The 20,878-nt window shown below is 39.8% G+C and overlaps 1 protein-coding gene across 3 annotated transcripts in view; it reads right to left on the bottom strand.

The window, feature by feature from the left end:
• Window positions 1-20,878, bottom strand: part of EFCAB2 (EF-hand calcium binding domain 2) — a 107,950-nt gene that overhangs the window by 71,273 nt on the left and 15,799 nt on the right. Inside the window, exon 2 of one of the 3 annotated variants that reach the window (XR_006607989.1) lies at window positions 6,467-6,842. The exons of the other annotated variants lie outside the window; for them this stretch is intronic. The gene's annotated coding sequence lies outside the window, so the exon portion shown is untranslated. Of the gene's footprint in view, window positions 1-6,466; window positions 6,843-20,878 lie in introns of those variants that run through there. 3 annotated transcript variants of the gene reach the window in all.

Genomic DNA, 20,878 nt, shown 5'->3' with positions numbered 1-20,878 from the left:
TACATGGCCCACCTGTTCTCGCATGCATTAGAGCCCTTAGTGTATTAATTGGTTTTTCAAAATATTCTGTGAATGATAATTCCAACATCCCTGCCCACATCTGATTCTGATGTTTGTTCTGCCTCTTCCAGTGTTGTTTTTTGCCTTTTAGGATGCCTTGAATTTTTTCTTTATAGCAGGACATGGTGTACCAGGTAAAAGGAACTGCAATAGGTAGGACTTTAGTAATGTAGCAGTAAGGTGTGGGAGTAGGGGGAGAGTTCTAGAAGTCCTGCGGTTCAGTCTTGGTCTTTTAGTGAGCCTACGCCTTTGGACTAGGAGCTTCACAAGTGTTTCTCTGTTGTTTTCTCTCCCTTTAGGTGGGACAATGGGATGAGATGGCTAGAGTGAGTTGAGTTGGGGACTTCCCTTCCCCCAGGTCAGTTTAAGCTCTGATAACACCCCAGCAAGTTAGGTTCTTGTTAACTAGTTTCTTTGTGTTAAGAAGGGAGTGCTCTGGGGGATTCCAAAATGATTCCTTTTTCCCTCCTCTTACTGAAAGCACAAGGGGATTTTTCTCTGATATTTACTCTAGGAACCTGGTCGAACTCATAAAATTGTGGGGTCCCCCTGTGACTTGTCCACATTGCATCTTCAGTAGCTCATCACTTACAGTTCCGGTTTCCCTAACCCTGGACTCGATCCCACAGCAGCTTCTACTTAGGAGTCTATGCCCTGGACTCTTTGTAATCGCCTATCTGGCCCTGTGTCTTCTCCTCTCTCACAGATGCAAGAAGAGTTGTTACTCTTCCAATGCGTTCAGCTTTTTACCTATTGTTAGGGCAGAGTGGCCAAGCAATCCTTTTTATTATGGCAATATACACTGGCATTAAATCGAACACATCCCTGTAAAATAAACATTTTATTTGGCAGCATCTCAGCAGCTCAGTGGTAGATTTCCAGACATTCACTTCCCTGGCAAGTAAGCCCAACATGAAAACGTTTGCTTAAAATTCTGTAGTGATATTAAAAAAAAAAAAAATTGTAGTGATATAATGCTTGTTTTAAAGCATGAATAGCCCAAAGTTTCTCAACCCTGTCTATGATAATTCCCTTTCCCAATCTTAACCTTTCCAAACCAGATTGCTTAACTAGAAAACCTGTGTGGATTGCAGGAATTTAGTGGTAGAAATATACTCAAAAGCCTTAGTATAGGAGAGAGAGTGTAATTATTTACCAAGTAATTCTGTCTGGTAAATACAGTGCCATGATTTCATGCCCTTCTATCATCTGTTAATATACGTGCAGCCAAAAGATATCAGCTCTGAATAAAAATTGCTGTACAACGGCTTGTAAGCAGTTCTTAGGTACCCTGCAATGAACCAGAAAATTGAGAAAAATAATCTCATCAGAATTCTGTACGTGCATTCTACTCTACCTTTCCAACACAGAAAGAGAAAGTTACATACCATATTGTAGACCCTGTCTCCTACATGCTACTTACCATGTAGAATACATTTTGGGGCCATATGCTGCAAATCATAAGTTTAAGCTGCAAATATATATACGGAGCCACACCTAAAGTGCATAGATTAAGGAAAAACTAACCTGAATACTTTACAAACTCTTCCAAAAATGAAGAGGCAGAAACCAAATCATCTATTATGATGTCAATATCGCCCCGATCCAAGCAAAGAAAGACATCAGAAGAAAACTACAGGCCAGTATCTCTTCTAAGTATAAACACAAAAATCTTCAACATGATACTGGTGTACCAAATGCAGCCACATATAAAAGGGATTGTCCACTCTGACCAAATGGGATTGACCCCAGGAACTCAAGCAAGATCGGTTCAATACCTGAGAAAGTTGCAGGTAGTTAAGCCAAAGCAAACTAAAGCACTGTTTTCCCCTTTTCTGGCTAGTGTTTCTGTCTTTGATTTTTAACTGCCCCTGACTTCTTTAACTACATTTTTCATCATGGGGAAAAAAAAAAAAAGCCTGTGTATATTCATTTTTTTTAAAGATTTTATTTATTTGACAGAGAGAGCACAAGCAGGGGGAGCAGCAGGCAGAGGGAGAGGGAGAAGCAGGCTCCCCGCTGAGCAAGAAGCCCAATGTGGGCTGTGTTCCCTCTGTCGCTGTGTCTGTCTTTGTCAAATAAATAAATAAAATCTTAAAAAAAAAAAAGGAAGCACTGTATTGACTATAATCACCATTAATGACATTTACTGAAGTCTTAACAAATTTTTAAAAATCCATACTCTGTCACTTTTCACAAAGCACAGTCTTATTTATACTTAACTCTTGTTAAGTATAAGTATTCCTATAGCGATCCATATTGATAGAAATAAAGCCATAATTAATAAATGTGCTCTGGAAATAATTTTTTGCCACTGAATATGTTTAAACTACAACCTTCACATATAGGAGAAAATAACTGGTTGAAAACCCAAGTAATTCTGTCTATTTAATTCATGGTCACATCTAATTCAGTATGAGTATCACAAATTTAGTACAGTGGAAATGAGTATGTAAGGTTTCAGTAAGGTATATGCAATTTTGCCAAGCCTGGGGGAGAATATTAGCAATAACATTATTAAATTTCACAGAAATGTCATGTTCAGCAGGTGCTCTAGAAAATGTTACCTTTTATAGAATACCCATTTAGCAGAAAATGGAATGACCATATGTGAAAATAAGCACTTTTATAAGATGGTCAGATGGTGAAATTATACCAGAAACACCGGTTAGCAAGCACGCTTATGAAAGAACCACGGTGATACAAGCCTCATTTCAGACAATCTTATAAATTTTTAAGTATACTGACTGAAGTTTTATCTATTTTGATAAAATTAGAATCTTAAAAGTATTTTTTGAGAGTGTTAATAAGCAGGAAGGCTTTTTGATTATTGTGGACCCCCCACAACATTCTTGGGGGGGCGGTGCTTGCAAGGTACTAATTCTTAAATGTGCTTTTAAAAATTATACCCTTTACAGGCACGTGGGTGGCTCAGTCAGTTAAGCAGCCTGCTCTAGATTTTGGCACAGGCTGTGATCTCAAGGTCATGGGGCTCGGTGCTCAGCGGGGAGTCTGCTTGAGGATTTTCTTTCTTCCTCTCCTTATGCCCCTCTCCCTGCTTATATGCTCTCTCTCTCCCAAATAAATAAATCTTAAAAATTATATATCCTTTACATTAACCTGATCCATTTTTTCTCTTCCTTAAAAAATAATTCAAAATTATAAAAAGCAAAATTGTACAATAGTACATAACTGTACTACAATGCAGTTTCCAAAAAAGAAACTAAAAAACACGAGGAAAAGTTCAAGCTTGAGCTCCTAAACATTTTTATACTGAGAGGTAGCTATAAATGCAAGGTAGGGATGGGAACTTTTTTTGTGTGAGACACATTAAAGGAATTTGAATTTTATCCTAAGGGCAACAGATATCAACTGAAGATTTATAAAGCAGGGAATATTGGAGCACCTGGGTGGCTCAGTGGGTTAAAGCCTCTGCCTTCGGCCCGGGTCATAATCCCAGGGTCCTGGGATCGAGCCCCGCATCGGGCTCTCTGCTCAGTGGGGAGCCTGCTTCCCCCTCTCCCTGCCTGCCTCTCTGCCTACTTGTGATCTCTGTCAAGTAAATTAAAAAAAAAAAAAAAAAAAAGCAGTGAGTATCTAGCAAGATTTATAAACAAGGAAGCTCCCTCTTGCTGCTATGAAGGCAACTCAGTGGGAGGCAGAGCCCATTGGGGGATTCCTACAGCGATCCTGAGGAGACGACCGCATCCCCCTGCACCCTCCGCTTCCCAAAGCGTCCGAATTGCTTGACTGTTTCCTTCCCCTCCCTTATTAGACCCTCAATTCAATAGTCAGAGACCTCATCTGCTCTCAACACTCTCGTATCACTAGGACACCTAGCATCCTAAGCACCCAAGCAGACACAAAGCAAGTACTTAGTGTTCAATAAAATTTGTTATATGATCAAATAATAAGGAAATAAATGAAAAAACCACAGGGACACTCCACGGTGTGAACACCCACAACGCACGGCCCACAAGAGCCCAGGGCAAGCTTCCAGCCTCCTTCCCCCAAGCCCCTCAACAAGAGACCAAACCACCGTATCTGGCCATATGTGAGAGCTTGGGTACAGCCACTACATAATTCTTGAGCGGACAGAAGGAAGAGGATCATGGGGAAGAAACAGTAGCTCGGATCATATCCCACGGTGGTACCAGTAAGTCAGTAACCAACGGAAGGCCTGGTGGGAGAAGGGTAAAGGAGAGGTCGCGCTTGCTTCATTCATTAGTTCATTCATTCCTTTACTCAACTAACAAATATTTGTTGAGCAGCCACTAGGCACTGTGGTCTACAAAACATATAGAAATAATGTGGCCCATATGCTCGGCACTCCCTGCTCAGATCCCAGCTTTGCTGGGTGCTGTGTGATCTTGGGCAAGTTACTCGATCTCTCTGGGCCTGAGTCTCCTATCTGTCAAATGATGCTAATGACAGTCCCTATACTATAAGGCCCCTGCGAGCATCAAATATCACGTGTAAAGTGCTTCATGCATAGTACTTGGCAATAACTTAAAAACATAGGCTATTTTTATTATGTTGAGAACTTGTAACTTGGAGATTACCTTTACTTTGTATCCTAAGATGGGAAAGATGGCTATCAGCTTCATTTGCATTACCGAGTGTGGGAAACAGGTTTGAAAAACCAGTGTAATACTTGTACTGTAGGTCAGACACAAGGTTCAGTGTGACATCTGTGATGATTTCATTTAAAAATTAAAATTCTGGGGATATCTGGGTGGCTCAGTCAGTTAAACAGCTGCCTTCGGCTCAGGTCATGATCCTGGTGTCCTGGGATGGAGCCCCATGTTGGGCCTCTTGTTCAATGGGAAGTGTGCTTCCCCTTCTGCCTCTCTCTCTGCCTGCTGCTCCCCCTGTTTGTGCTCTCTCTCCCTGAGAAATAAATAAAAACATTTTAATGTGATTAATATTTAAAAAAAAAAATTTCTAAAGTTGGACAAAACTGATTGCATCCCTCCAAACAATACAAAACCAAAATCAAAATGGATTGAATCCTCAAACTCTTTTTTTTTTTTTTAAAGTAGGCTCCCCAGCCAGCATGGAGCCCAACACAGGACTTAAACTCTCAACCCTGTGACCGGAGATCAAGACCTGCGTTGAGATCAAGAGCCTGATTTCTACCTGACTGGGCCACCCAGGCACCTTCAATACTCAAACTCTTAGGAAATGATCAAATCTGGTAATTTTGGTAGTTTTAGCAAAATTACCGAATCTCCCTAAGTCTTAGTTGCCTCATCAACATATAATGCTGTGATAATAATAACAATGATAATAATACTAGCAGCTACCTTGCAAGTCTCTGTGAGGATAAGAGAGACAAGGCATACCCTGACTGTGGCTCATAGAAATGTTCATTAGATGGGAGCCGCTGTTTTCTTTCTCACAAAAATCATCTGGACTAGCTGTTAATAGCCTTACAGATGAGGTGACTGAGGCTTAGAAAGTCAGATAAGTGACTTGAAAAGTACCTAGCAAGGGGGATATTGAAGATTCAAGCACAAGTCCACATAGCTTCTTTTAACTACATTATGCTGCTTCTCATTGCTTTGAAAAAATTGCTTGGATTATAGATATCATATATAATAGAGTTGATATTTAAGATTGATATATATGTAATTCTTCATAAAAAGTTTTGAATCTCTGAAATGTTTATAAGTTTCCTAATACTTGTATATAGCTGTAAAAAAAAGACACAAAAAATTGTTCAACTTCACATTAAATAAATGGCACATAATAAAACAGGACTTGGGCATCCTAAATTTTTGCTTCCTACTTTAGATAACTGCCCCAACTATGGCCAGTTTTATGGCCTATTTTCAATATGTTCCCCTCGTAGGGTCTTACAACTTAAAGGTCATGCAATGATACTGATGAGTCCTACCCAGAGAGGAAGGTTTGCAAACAAGTCTGAGTGTTATTTCTGCTTACCCAGCTTCAGGAAACATTTCGTAACAATAACGACAACAAACGAACCAAAAGCAGTAAAAATTTGATGCAAAACTTTAAAAAACAAAATAGGTTGATGTTCATTCTTTATTGAGACAACTTAGTGGGGAATAAAGCAATAAAAAGAAAAATAGCATGAGCAGAAAAAAATAAAATGAGGGACATATAGCTTGAATTGAAAACAGAAAAACAGAGGGGCACCTGGGTGGCTCAGTCGGTGAAGCCTGACTTCGGCTCAGGTCAGGATCCCAGGGTCCTGGGATCGAGCCCCACGTCGGGCTCCTTGCTCGGCGGGGAGCCTGCTTCTCCCTCCGCTCCTCCTCCTCCTCCTCCCCGCCTGCCTGCCTGCTGCGCCCCCTGCTTGTGCTCCCTCGCTCTGTGTCAAATAAGTAAATAAAAATATTTAAAGAAAGAAAGAAAGAAAACAGAAAATGAGGGGAAGGAGTACATAAAATATACCAAAAAAGAGTACTTTTTTAGTCTACTAAAATGCAACCATTTGAGAGGTTCTTATACAATTATGATCCAAATCTAAAAGTCAGATTGAATCCTTGTGTCGTTTTAAACAATAGTACATCAAGATAAACTAAACCCCTCATGATATATTTATCATAAGCAGAAGACTTTGACTCAAGATATAAACAACTACAAAGGTACAAATTATTATAGAAACATTTTGTGAATTTAATGCGTAAAAGGCACTGAGGCTTACCACTTCACATTGTGACCGACCACATCTGTTTGTCTAGCTTGTAACCCGTTCTCAGCCAAGTGACAGTGCGTATGTCCACTACAAATCTCTTCTCCGCAAACTCAGCCTATCGAAAACCAAAGTAATTTTCCATCAGATCCTCCATCCGTCTTCAGATGGAGGATCCTCTGACTTATAACTGCGTGTGGGCCATCTGTGCGTGCCTCTGGCTCGCACAGGTTGGCACACGACACTTTGTTGACTGATTACTCTGCCGCTGACCCATACTCTCATTCCCTTAATCCCTTTCTTGGACCCCATTTCAACCCAAAATCTGAGAAAGGACCAGCTTGCAAATAACATTCAGTATTTACTGAATGAAAGATGACCTTAGAGAGAGCAGAGGACAACGGAAGGGAAGCTGCATTTTAAAGGTGAGGCAAGAATGAAGAACATACGAAGCAGTATTTCTTGACCTGACTGAAACCTGCCATTGAGCACAGCTGTTTCTTTTAAGAATTTAGCAAGGAAAAAGAGGAAACTCACATAATTGAAAGACTGGCAAGACTATGAGGAAAAAAATAGAGATTTGAGAATATTTGTGGGCAGAAAGGAAGGATCAGTTGCGGCAGAAATCTAAAGATAAATGTTCTTATTGCTTGCAACCTGTACCCTCAACTTTATCCTTCACATTGCTGCCAAAGTGGGGTGCAAACCTGGGTATCTGAGACGTCAGTTTCCAGCTAAAATCCTTCAGACTCTGCCCCCACCCCTACAGGATGCGGTCAAAGACCCGGAGGAACACCAGATTGCCGTGGTCTGATCGGTGACTTGGCTCTGGACACCAGAGGCAGGACCAGGCCAGTCATCCGGCAAGCACTCAAGAACTTGATGACACTAGGGATCTCTAAGCTCTGCCCCTGGAAGTTTGGATTCAGTATCCCGGGCAGAGCCAGGCAGAGCCCCTCGGGAGATCTGATGACTGGCCAAGTTGGAGAACCACATGAGTCGAACAGGGTAGATTTAAGACCAGGCTTTGCAGCCAGAAAGAACCCAAACAAAATCCCTGCTCTAATGTTTATAGGCTAAGTGGCCCCTAAGAATCCAAGTTATTCTTCTTCTCTACAGTGGGAATCATACCTTATCACAGAATACTTAGAATGCGTATGTAAACACTCCATAAATGTTAACTGTTAAGAACTATTTAACACCTAACGGCTCATGCCGTCCACCTCCTCTTCAGTCCCTCCTTTGTTCCTGCTCCTGTCTCTGCCTGGTACTCTTCGCTCGTCTCTTCCCTGCTGACCTTAAACCTTGAAGATACTGCTCTTGACTCTAGGCTGAGTCAACCACCCCTCCTCTGGGATCCTTGAGCCCTGTGCTTGCTTCTCGTTGTTCATGCAATAATATTTATTGAGTACCAACTAGGTACCAGATGCTGAAGACACAGCAGAGAACAAAGGGATGTTAACACTCTAAAGGATAACCAGAAAGTAAACGACTTACACAAATAATTCTGATTATGAGCAAATAATTGCACTGCAACCAACTCTTTGTGTCTATTTTTCCCTATTAAATACTAACTCCTTCAAAACTGCATCAAATACATCTTTATATCTCTAGCATTCAAAGATTTCTGGCATAGATATTATTTAGTAATCTTAACAAAGAGACAGGGGGGCATGTGGATGGCTCAATCAGTGCAGCGTATGACTCTTGATCTCGGGGTCATGGGTTTGAGCCCTATTTTGGGTGTAGAGATTACTTTAAAGAAAAATTTTTTAAAAAGAGAGAGAGGAAAGAAAGTCTTAATTACTGAAGAAAAGTCCTGGAGAAGACAAGCGTGAATGAGATCATGAATACAAATGAGAAAATTAGCCTTGAACAAGAGCAGGAACAGCCAGCTCTTTTACTAAAATAAAAAGGACAGCAGGAAAGGAGAGTGTAGAGGATATGTTTTAAAGGTAGAAGCAACAAGTTGAGAGGTCTGGGCCGTACGGCTACCATTTTTGAAATACAATGTAAGATCATCTACTGAGAATAAGGAGGCGGACATTGGAACAGACAGCTTTAAGCAGACAGCACCCCCCGACCCTGTCCCCAAGCCAGCAGGGGCTAAAGGAGACAACCATGGGTGTCTTCCCTTCCTCTTTTTCCTCCTCCTCTTCCCTTTCCTCCATTCCCCCCCACACACTCCTCTTCTTTTCCTTCCTCTCCTTTTCATTCTTCACTTCTGTGGCACTCAGGATCCAAATATTTTTCCTGTTTGGGTGGACTCTGCTGGGTAGGTTAGCTGAATACAATGTCCTCTCACTAAGTAAGCTCAAGAGGCGAGATCTTCGCTCTCACAGTCTTCTGGTGCAACAGGCATGTGAACCAGGCTCAGCCAATCAGATGTTCTTGTGCACGATTTTGAATCTTAAGGAGGTAATATAAAAATGAGGGACAATTTTAATTACCTATGGGGCTGATGGAAGCAATAACAGCAAGAATTTAGTGGCAGTGGTCCGGGGCAGTGGTACCAGCAGTGGCATAGTAACTAGACTGCCCTTATAGCATTACTTTAGCTGTAGTACAGAATGCTGAACCTTCTTGGTTCTTGCCTGTTTTGTGAGCTCCTTGTTATTGTCTGGTAAGTTCTTTTCTTCTTACATTAGCTAGAATCAGTTTTGCTTGATAAACTGTGAGTGGGAAAGGAGAAGGATCAAGGAAACTAGAGATCTTGGTAAGATTCATGTATTTTATTACTTTTTTAGGGGGGAGGGGCAAAGGGAGAGGGAGAAAAAGGATCTTTAGCAGGCTCCATGCCCAGTGCAGAGCCCAACATGGGCTTGATCTCATAAGCCTGAGATCATGACCTGAGCCAACATCAAGAGTCAAACACATAACCAACTGAGCCACCCAGGTGCCCCAACAGCAAGGATTTTATATGTAAGGAAGCAGAGCACCCCTGAAATCTAGGAGATCATAGCCAATCGATGGAAAGGAAGAGCAAAGATTTCAAAGTGGCTCATAAGATTTAGCCAGGAGAGTAGGATCTTGAAAAGGAGTGGGATTTAAGGTCATTGAGGTTGAAAAGAACAAGGAATTATGAAACTAGTGTGTTGGATGAGTGGTCTAGCTGGTCACTGAACCCACCCAGAATGATGGTGGAATTTGGGATGAAGAGAAAACTGCTCAGGAAGTACCAAAAGCTTTGCTCAACAAAGAGCAAGTTAGAGGGAGATGACAAATGACAGTGACAAAGAGAGGTGGGTAAGATGGGGTAAATTTCAAAGGAAAAGAATTTTTATATAAGAATGAAAGAGCAGGGGTGTCTGGGTGGCTCGGTTGGTTAACTGTCAGACTCTTGGTTTCTGCTCAGGTCATGATCTCAGGCTCATGAGATTGAGTCCTGCTTTGGGCTCTGAACTAGGTGTGAAATTTGCTTGAGATTCTCTCTCTCTCTCTCTCCGTCTGCCCCTCTCTTGGCTTGTGCTATCTAAAAAATAATAATAAAAAAAACCACAAAAAAACAAAAATAATCCAAAAATAAAATAAAATTAAGTAAATAGATAGATAGATAGATAGATAGATAGGCGAGCAGTAATTTGGAAGTAGAACTGGGCTGATTCAACTTATTACATGAAGACAAAAAGACATGGGAAAATGAACAGCCCTTACTCAAGATGGCACCAAAAGAAGTGGTGTTCCAGAAGAAATGCCAGGGTTAAATAAGAAAAAGAAATGAGGGGAATGTTCTAGAAAGAGTATTTGTAAAGAAGTTTGTTCAAATTAGACTAAATCTGAAGTTCCAAAGGACTCCATGGAAAGTGACGAGAAGAACATCGGGAGAAGGATGGGACAGGCCAGCTAAAGTAGTTCAGAGCCACATGGAGAAGGAACTACAAGAAAATATAATTGGCCAAAGACATCCCCATATGAAAGAGAAGTCACATAGCTACAGCTGAACATAAGTATCCTGAAGAAAATTTATGCTTAAAAACAAAAACAATAATCCTATGAAATATTTATCCACTCTCTTACCCAAGGCCCCGGGCTCCCAAGTCATTTATTCCCCCCAAACTTAGGTTAAAATCTATGTTCTCTGGTGAGTTCTCCAATAAGCTATTTGATCTCTTTAAGCTTCAACTGGAGGTAGCAGCTCCTTTCAGGGGCGTATATACAAGGTGAACAGCACATGATAGTCTCACACGATGCTTGGAACCTGTAGGCACTGATAAGTAGTTGCTGGACTACGGAATTCCTAAAGGCAGGAGGAAGAGGGCAAACAAACTTTCCCATTATACTGGGGCTCATCATGTGACAATAGAAAATGGCAGATGTAATGGTACATCACTTTTGATGTTAGGCTCTTGTCTTACTGTCTACCTCTCTCTCTCTGTTCCCTTCTATCTCTATCTCTAATAATTAAATATCTATCTCTAATAACTAATAGATAACAGTAATAGTACAGAATTTGGGTATCTGCAAGTGAGATGCTACCAAAACAAACCCTAATAATTCAGGAGACGCTTTGGAGTCAGGTAGTGCTGGCCTTTGAGTAGGCTGTTAGAGCTTAAAGGCAAGTGAGAAAAATCACAGTGGCAACTACAAAGGGGGAGCGTTTTTATGAATTGCAGAAAAAATTCTTATTAACATGGAGAGTAGAAAACACACCCAATGAACCTAGTGGTCTAGGAATCTCTAGGAAAAGTATTGAAGGTGCTCCCTGGTCCTTTTTGGCTGCCTGTAATAAAATGCAAGAGGAGGAAGATAACCCAAAGGAAAACCTGTTAAATAAAAAGGAGCCAGGAATTGCTAGTTGTGAAAATTCCCTGCCTCTCCAGATGGCAATAGATGCTAAGATAAGAAATGGCTTCTGGGCAAAGATCGAATTTGGGGTGATGCCAGGAAAACACAGTCTAAACATGAAACAGAGTATTTGGTTATAAAATCCTTTGTTAAGACCTCAGAAAGATCAAACATAGTGTCTCGGGGCACCAAGCAAAATGGAAAAAAAATTTTTTTTTCAAGAGTTTGAAGGCGTATCCCACAGATCGTTTTGATCAAGCAGTAGGGTTTCATGCTTCTGTGTGAGCAAAGGCCCAATGGAGAGAATGGCTTGTCTCAAATAAAGTTGGGTATGGGTTTTTGTCTAAAGGACAAGATTCACAGGAGACCCAAGAAGATTCTAAGATTATTATATTTCTAGAGACAGCTCCAGCTTGGACCGACAGAGGATACACAGTACAAAATGAAAAAAAAAAAAAAAAAGTCTTTGGACTCCCCAAAATTCTATCAGCGGGAAACAGGTTTAGAAAAGTGGTCAGCTGAAAACATATACTAATTCTCATAAAGCACAGAGAGGGTAGACAGAACCCAGGCAGTAGAGCTAAAAGCCACCTAGAATCATTTGTGAACAGTAGAATGAAGTCCTGATCAAGACCCTTCCAACATTTGCCCAGTTGGCTTTTATGCACCAGTAACTCCTGTGTGCCTCCTATTCCCCCCACCCTCCACTTTTCTGGTAGAATTGTCTATGGAGGTTATCCCTCACCTACACTGCCATTGCACATTGGGTGGGAAGTGGCAAGTAACTTCTCTCTCTGGTTGACAGGTCTACTGCTCGAGAGAAGCCATCAAGAGACAATACTTAAGTAGCCGCAGCCAAGGAACCTCATCCACACCAAGACTCAATTTAGACATGACATTCTGGACTTCTATCTCGTACTGTAATGGGATGAGTCTTTGGTGGGCCTTGATAGTCGGTAGGTGTACTCTGCATGTGGGAGGGAAGTGGATCATTGGGAGCCCGAGGGAAGACCGTGCTAGCTAGCCTCCTAGATGGTTCCCAATGACTCCGACCTCTTGGTATTCACTCTACTGCACAGTCACCTTCAATATTATATCAGTGTTAGTTTATGTCACCAATAAAATATGGCAAAAATAATGGTATGTCACTTCTGAAATTAGGTTATACAAAATATTGTGGCTTCTGTCTTGACCTGTATCCAGCTTTGTGTCTCTCAGCTGACTCTCTCTGCCAGATACCAGGTTGCAAGGGCATTTAAATGGCCTGTGGAGAGTCCCATGTATCAAGAAATTGAGGCCTCTGGCCAACAACCATTAAGGAACTGAGGCCTCCTGCCAACAGCCATGTCAGTGAGCCCCAGACTTGTAAGAAAATCTGAGCCAGAATCACCCACTAAAGCTACATCTGGAAACTGTGTGAAATGGTAAGTGTTTGGTGGCTTAAGCTTCTGGTTTGGGGGTAATTGGTTGCATGGTAACCATTAACTAATTCAAGGACTGTGTCAAACTCATTCCTTGATTTCTGTAATCCTAGTTGTTTAACAAATTTTGCTAAATCAGGTTAGTTTTCCTTTTCCTTTCCTCTCTCATCTGCCTTTGTCGCTTTCTCAAAATTATAAAGAATTCAAGGTTTGAAAAATTATTTTAGAAGTAGTATTTAAAAACATCTCCTCGCTAAACAAAGGCTTCATTGTGTTCTACTGTGGCTGTTGTCTACACTTTTATGGAAATGTGGTCCAAGAGAGCTCCAAAGTGAGCTGGGTAGGTTTCTGTCTTGTAATAGTTTGCTATTTTACTGTAAACAGCTTTTATAAATTACAGAAAGGTTTTCCTCGGTGAAAAAATTTTCAAGCCTAAAAAAAGTGTACAATCACAGACATGTCTATAAAAAGATGTCTGTCAACTACATTCTATGGTTTAGGAGAGAGCTTATTACAGTTTTCGGTTCCCCATCAGCTTTTCCTACCTCTGTTTTTTCTATGGTTTTTGAAACACACAGTCACAAGATGTGAATGGCCTTCTATGAAAACTAACCGATTTTTAACAATGTTCGTAACTTTCTTTACATTCTGCACCATGAAATCCAGGAGGGGGAAAAAACTCTTTCTTTTCTATAAACTACATGAAAATGACTTGAAAAACACCGAATGTGAAGAAGAAACACAGTTTCCTTATGGATTTCTGTTTACTGATTTTAAATCAATGTTAAAACATTTACATAATTTTCCAGAAACTTGGAACATTAAGTTTAAGCAGCAGATAATAGGATAATGCTGACCAAACAGGCCCTGCCTCTTACTAGTCTATTTTGAGAACAATACCTCACAGAGTTGTTGTGAAGATAAATGTAATGATGCACATAGAAGGATTACCATTAAAAAAAGGAACCAATCATAAAGTTGGTTCACAGTCAACAAGCTCTCAATAGATGCAACCAGAATGATTACCAGGAAGACTAATACTAAAAAGAGATCATCCATTAAAAATTATTTTATTAACTCAACAAGAAGGAAACTAACAACCCAAGGTTAAAAATGGGCATTCTCAGGGTACCTGGGTGGCTCAGTCAGTTAGGTATCTGACGCTTGATTTTGACTCAGATCATGATCTTGGAATCCTGGGGACAAGCCCCGCATGGGGCTCCATGTACAGCAGGGGGTCTGCTTGAGGATTTCTCACTCTCTCCCTCTGTCCCTCAGCCCACTCTCTCTCTCGCTCACTTTCTCGCTAATAAATCAATCTTTGGGGGAAAAAATAGATATTCTCACCACACGTGCACACACACATATGTTAAGGGGTAATGGTGTTCACTGACTAGATGAGAAATATCCTTTCACAATACATACATATATCAAATCATCTCAATGTACACTTTAAATATCTTATCATTTTATTTGTCAACTATGCCTCACTAAAGCTGGGGTGGGGGAATGGGCAAAAGTTCTGAACAGAACCTCACCAGAGGAGATATACAGATGACAAATCAACATATGAAAAGATGCTCAACATCATATGTCATTCAAGAACTGAAAATTAGGGGAGCCTGGGTGTCCAATAATGTGACATTCTGGAAAATCAACATTATGGAGGCAGGAAAAAGATGAGTCGCTGTCAAGGATGTGAAGCAGAAGATAACAGAATATATGATGGAATTTTTTAGGGTGATGAAACTATTCTATATTCTACTACCCGAATAGATATATGATATTGCATTTGTTAGAACCCACAGAACAAAGAGTGAACCTTAAGGTATGCCAATTAAAATGAAAATCATTTAGGAGGTCAAGCAATCCCAAGTCCCAAGAAAATACCTGTATGACAAAATGTATGAAACAATCTCACTGAAGGAAAAGGCGGAGGGAAACGCTGACCTAAGTAACGTTGGAAATGAGCGGGATATGTAAGACTAAAGGCAAAAGGAACTGTGCATAAGCACTGTGTTCTAGTTAATAATGCTGTTTCCCACAGGGGTATGAGTTAACAATTTTGACCCTGCATAGGTACTGGAACTGAACAATAAAGTAAATGTTAGGTGTGTGGTGGGAGCCACGTTTCTCACTGCCAGAGTGGAAATTTACTGCTAAGCAATGGTAGGTTGGAATGATCCATGTCATCGTGGACTGGAGCTGGAGATATCATTATGAACTCACGTTCAGCTAAATGTTAATACTGATGACTACAGAGATAAATCTTTATAGATGTATGTATAGGCATAGGTTAGTGGGAACACGTATTTTATTGATCGGTCAGCAGAGAGCACCTAGAAGCTGTAACATTCCTGTAGCAGTGAGCAAGCCTAGTAACCACATGTTGGTTTCTAGTACCATTCTCCAAAAAAAAAGGAACTAGGCTCTTTGAGAAATGGCTGGTCCTAGGACTAGGGCAAAAAATAAAAAGGATGAGCCCAGAGTATCTTGTTGCCAGAAAATAAGAAAATACTTAAAAAAAAAAAAAAAAAGAAAGAAAGAAAGAAAAAGAAAAACAAACAATTCAGGGGTGCCTTCGTGGCTCAGCCGGTTCAGCTCCTGACTCTCGATTTCAGCTCAGGTCATGATCTCAGGCTCCTGGGATCAAGCCCCACATGGGGATCTGAGCTCAGTGGAGAGTCTGCTTGAGATATTCCCTCTCACTCTCACTCTGCCCCTTTATCCACTGGCCATCTCTCTCAAATACATAAATAAATCTTTTTAAAAAAATTACATTGATGGTACTATATCAAAAGGACAGAGGAGCCAACTGAAAGAGCTCCCAATAGCCAAAACTGGGACAGTCTGAGCAACAGAACAAAGTAGTACTGGATTATAACCCATAGTATAAAATAAATACCCATGAGTCTATACTGACATATATAGATGATCAAGTAGGCAAATAAATGGAAGAGACAAATCTCTTGCAGATTGATTCCAAATAATTTATTTAAATTCTCTACCCTCAAGGAGGCAGAGCATAACTCCCCACTCCTTCAGTATGAGCTTTGCATGGTGACTTCATTCCAAAGGCTATAGTATGAAAAGGAGGGAAAAGAGTATCTTTACAGTGGAAAAACCTGACAAACACTTACCTCAGCCAAATGATCCACGTAAACATCAACAGTGGCATAAACTGAGAGTCTGTACCTAGATGTAATGTTAGGGGAAATGGCACTTTACCTCTGTGATCTTCGTCCCCAAATCCCATAAACCTGATTTAATCATTAGAAAAAACATTAAACAAATTCCCATAGAGGGACATTCTAAAGGACCGCTAATCCTCAAAACTGTCAAAATGGTAATCAAAAACAAGAAGAGTCTAAGAAACTGCCAAGAGAAGCCTAGGGAGACAACTAACTGTATCATAGTATCCCAAATGGTATCTTGGAACAGGAAAAGGACATTACGTAAAAATAAAGGAAACTTGAATAAAGTACAGGCCTTTAAAAAGAGATTTTATTCATTTATTTGTCAGAGAGAGTGAGAGCGAGAGAGAGAGAGCACAAGCAGGGGGAACAGAGGGCAGAGGGAGAAGCTAGTTCCCCACTCAGCAAGGAGCCCAATGTGGGACTTGATCCCAGCACCCTGGGATCATGACCTGAGCTGAAGGCAGATGCTTAACGACTAAGCCACCCAGGTGTCCATGGTAAGAAAAATATTGAAGGTGACTACGATAACACATAACATTTGTTGAGCACTGTTCTCAACAACAGTGCTCCTCATTTGTCAGGCACTGTTCTATTTGTTTTTGTTTTGTTTTGTTTTAAGTAATCTCTGTGCCCAGTGTGGGGCTCAAACTCACGACCCCAAGATCAAGAGTCACACGTTCCACCAACTGAGCCAGCCAGGTGCCCCTGTTTTTTTTTGTTTTTTTGTTTTTTTGTTTTTACTAGGAATAAGCTGGATTCAGAAGAGTGCAAGCAGGTAAAACTACTTTACTTGGCTTAACGGACTGAGACACCCGGGCACCCTACAGTATAGGCTTTAGTTAATCTTAAAAAAAAACAAAAACAAAAACAAACAAACTTTGTTAACACCTTACTTTTAACAAATTTGGGCACTGTTTCCAAATTGCAGCACAGTGTGGTTAAGATCATACACTCTAGAGCCAGACTGGGCTTAAAGAACAGATCCACCACTTATTAGCACTGTAACCTTTTGAAAACATTACCTAACTGCTCAGCTATTCTGTTTTTCTCACCTGTAAAAAAAAAACAGTATCTCATTTATTTATTTGTATATTTATCTCACAAGTTTATTTTGAAAGGTACTATCGGAACTCTAGTAATATTCAATCAAAGTTACCCATCATAATTTCTAAGTTTTTTTAATTTGGAAAAGTTGCTCAGTATCTCAGGAAAAGTAAGGTATACAGATTTGACTGAGAGAAACTAAGTTTTCTTTTTTTTTTTTAATTTAAATTCAATTAGCCCACATACAGTACATCATTAGTTTCAGAAACAGTGTTCAATAATTCAGCAGTCACATATAACAGCGATGCTTATCGCATCACATGCCCTCCTTAATGCCCATCACTCAGTACCCCATCTCCCCACCCACCTCCCCTTCTGCAAGGGAAGTTTGAGTCACACAGTCAAGAGACTCCTATGGTTTTTCTCCCTAATTTCTTCCTTCAGCTTTTGCTCCCTTCCCCTATAATCCTCTGCACTATTTCTTATATTCCACATGAGTGAAACTCTATAATTATCTTTTTCTGACTGACTTATTTCACCTAGCATAATATCCTCCAGTTTCATCCACATTGATGTAAATGGTAGGTATTCATCCTTTCTGATGACTGAGTAATATTCCGTTGTCTATATGAACCACATCTTCTTTATCCATTCATCTGCTGAAGGACATCTCAGCTCTTTCCACAGTCTGGCTATTGTGGACATTGCTGCTATGAATATTGGAGTGCAGTTGCCCCTTCTTTCTGAACATCGGTACCTTTGGAATAAATACCCAGTAGTGCAATTGCTGGGTCATAGGGTAGCTCTATTTTTAACTTCTTGAGGAAAATCCATACTGTTTTCCAGAGTGGCTGCACTAGCTTGCATACCCACCAGCAGTGGAAGAAGGTTCCCCTTTCTCCACTTCCATGGAAAATTTGTTGCTTTTGTCTTGTTAACTTTAGCCATTCTAACTGGTGTAAAGTGATATCTCATTGTGGTTTGATTTGTATTTCCCTGATGCCAAGTGATACGGAGCATTTTTTCATGTGTCTGTTGGACATTTGTAGGTCTTCTTTGGAAAAATGTCTGTTCGTGTCTTCTGCCCATTTCTTGACTGGATTATGTTTTTTGGGTGTTGAGTTTGTTAAGTTCCTTACAGATCTTAGACAGCAGCCCTTTATCTGATGTCATCTGCAAATATCTTCTCCCATTCCATAGGTTGCCTTTTAGTTTTGTTGACTGTTTCCTTTGCTGTGCAGAAGCTTTTTATCTTGATGAAGTCCCAATAGTTCATTTTTTCTTTTGTTTCTCTTGTCTTTGGAGACATACGTAGCAAGAAGATGCTGTAGCCAAGGTTGAAGAGGTTATTACCTGCCTGTGTTCTCCTCTATGATTTTGATGGATTCCCATCTCACATTTAGGTCTTTCATCCATTTTAAATTTATCTTTGTGTATGGTATAAGGAAATGGTCGTTTCATTTTTCTACATTTGACTGTCCAATTTTCCCAGTACCATTTACTGAAGGAATTGTCTTTTTTCCATTGAATATTCTTTCCTGCTTTGTTGAAGATTAGTTGACCATAGAGTTGAGGGTCCATATCTGGGCTCTCTATTCTGTTCCATTGATCTGTGTGTTTTTGTGCCAGTACCATGCTGTCTTGATGATCACAGTTTGGTAATAATATAGGCATTGTGGTGCCCTCAGCTTTGGTTTTCTTTTTCAACATTCCCTTGGCTATTCGGAGTCTTTTCTGGTTCCACACAAATTTTAGTATTGTTTGTTCCAGCTCTGTGAAAGATATCAATGGTATTTTGATAGAAATTGCATTGAAAGTGTAGATTGCTCTGGGTAGCACAGACATTTTAACAATGTTTATTCTTGGGGCCTTGGTTAAGCATCTGCCTTCAGCTCAAGTCATGATCCCAGGGTCCTGGGATTGAGTCCCATAATTGGGATCCCTGATCAGTGGACAGTCTCCTTCTGCCTTTCCCTCTGCCCCTCCCCCAGCTCATGTTCACTCACTCTTACTCTCCAAATAAATGAATAAAATATTTTTTTAAAAAATGTTTATTCTTCCAATCCATGAGCATGGAATGTTTTTCCATCTCATTGTGTCTTCTTCGATTTCCTTCATAAGTGTTCTGTAGTTTTTAGAGTACAAATCCTTTACCTCTTTGGTTAGGTTTATTCCTAGGTATCTTATGAGTTATGGTATAATTGTAAATAGGACTGATTCCTTAACTGAGAGAAACTAAGCTTTCTATTATTCATTCACATGAAACATATATAGAAAGAGAAAACTGGCAAAATATTTAATTTCACACAGAATTATTATTAGTTTCCATGAAATCATAAACCATATTGGAACCTGTTGATATTTCACTAAAATACTATATATTATTATAGCAGTTACTATATAACACTATATATATTTTAATACTGTATTATTGTTTTGGGTTAAATAAATCATCTTTCTTCAAATAGTAAATAAAAGTGTATATTTTAGACTCCTTTAAAAATATGTTCTTTACAAGGGTGCCTAGATGGTTCAGTGGGTTAAGCCTCTGCCTTCGGCCCAGGTCATGATCTCAGGATCCTGGGATCGAGCCCCACATCGGGCTCTCTGCTCAGCGGGGAGCCTGCTTCTCCCTCTCTCTCTGCCTGACTCTTTGCTTACTTTTGATCTCTCTCTCTCTGTCAAATAAATAAACAAATAAATAAATGAATAAAATCTTTAAAAAAACGCTCTTTACATTTTTTAGTTGTTCCTACTCCATTAGGTTACACAAACACACAGAACACTTGTTTACTATAAAAAATGTAACTAAATTAATAAATATATCAATATAATATAAAATGCACTTTATTTGGTGAAATTCCAGTTAGAGGCAAGTTACATCATTACATAGCAATTCCTTTTTCTCCTTAATCCCATATTAGGTGCTCCCAACAAAAAGAAATGAAAGGCATCCAAATTGGTGAGGAAGAAGTAAAGCTGTCACTATTTGCAGATGACATAATCCTCTATATAAAGAAAACCCTAAAGACTCCACCAGAAAACTACTAGAACTCATAAATGAATTTAGTTGCAGGCTACAAGATCAATATGCAAAAATCTATTGCCTTTCTATACACTACCAAAGAAGCAACAGAAAGAGAAATTAAGAAAACCATCCCATTTACAATGCACCCAAACTAGTAAGATACCGAATAAACCTAACCAAAGGGGTTTCACCTGTACTCTGAAAACTATAAAACACTGATGAAAAAAATTAAAGAGGACACAAAAAATGGAAAGATATTCCATGCCCATGTTTTAGAAGAACAAATACTGTTAAAGGGTCTATATATGCAAAACAGCCTACATATTTAATGCAATCCCTATCCAAATACCAACAGCATTTTTCACAGAACTAGAACAAACAGTCCTTAAATTTGTAGGGAACCACAAAAGACCCTCACATAACAAAAACAATCTTGGAAAAGAAAAACAAAACTGGAGGTTATCACAATCTGAGTTCTGAAGTTATTACAACGCTGACATTATCAAAATAGTATGGTATTGGCACAAAAACAGACACATAGATCAATGGAACAGAACAGAGAGTCCAGAAATAAAACCATAATTATATGGTCAATTAATCTTCAACACAGGAGGAAAGAATATTCAATGGGAAAAAGACAGTTTCTCCAACTAATGGTGTTGGGAAAACTGGACAGCAA

The sequence above is a fragment of the Mustela putorius genome, unplaced genomic scaffold, assembly GCF_011764305.1.
Source record: "Mustela putorius furo isolate JIRA1106 unplaced genomic scaffold, ASM1176430v1.1 tig00000785_pilon_pilon_pilon, whole genome shotgun sequence".
Lineage (NCBI taxonomy): Eukaryota > Metazoa > Chordata > Mammalia > Carnivora > Mustelidae > Mustela > Mustela putorius.
Note: the sequence above shows the minus strand (reverse complement) of the source record. Positions and strands in the feature narration are given on the sequence as shown.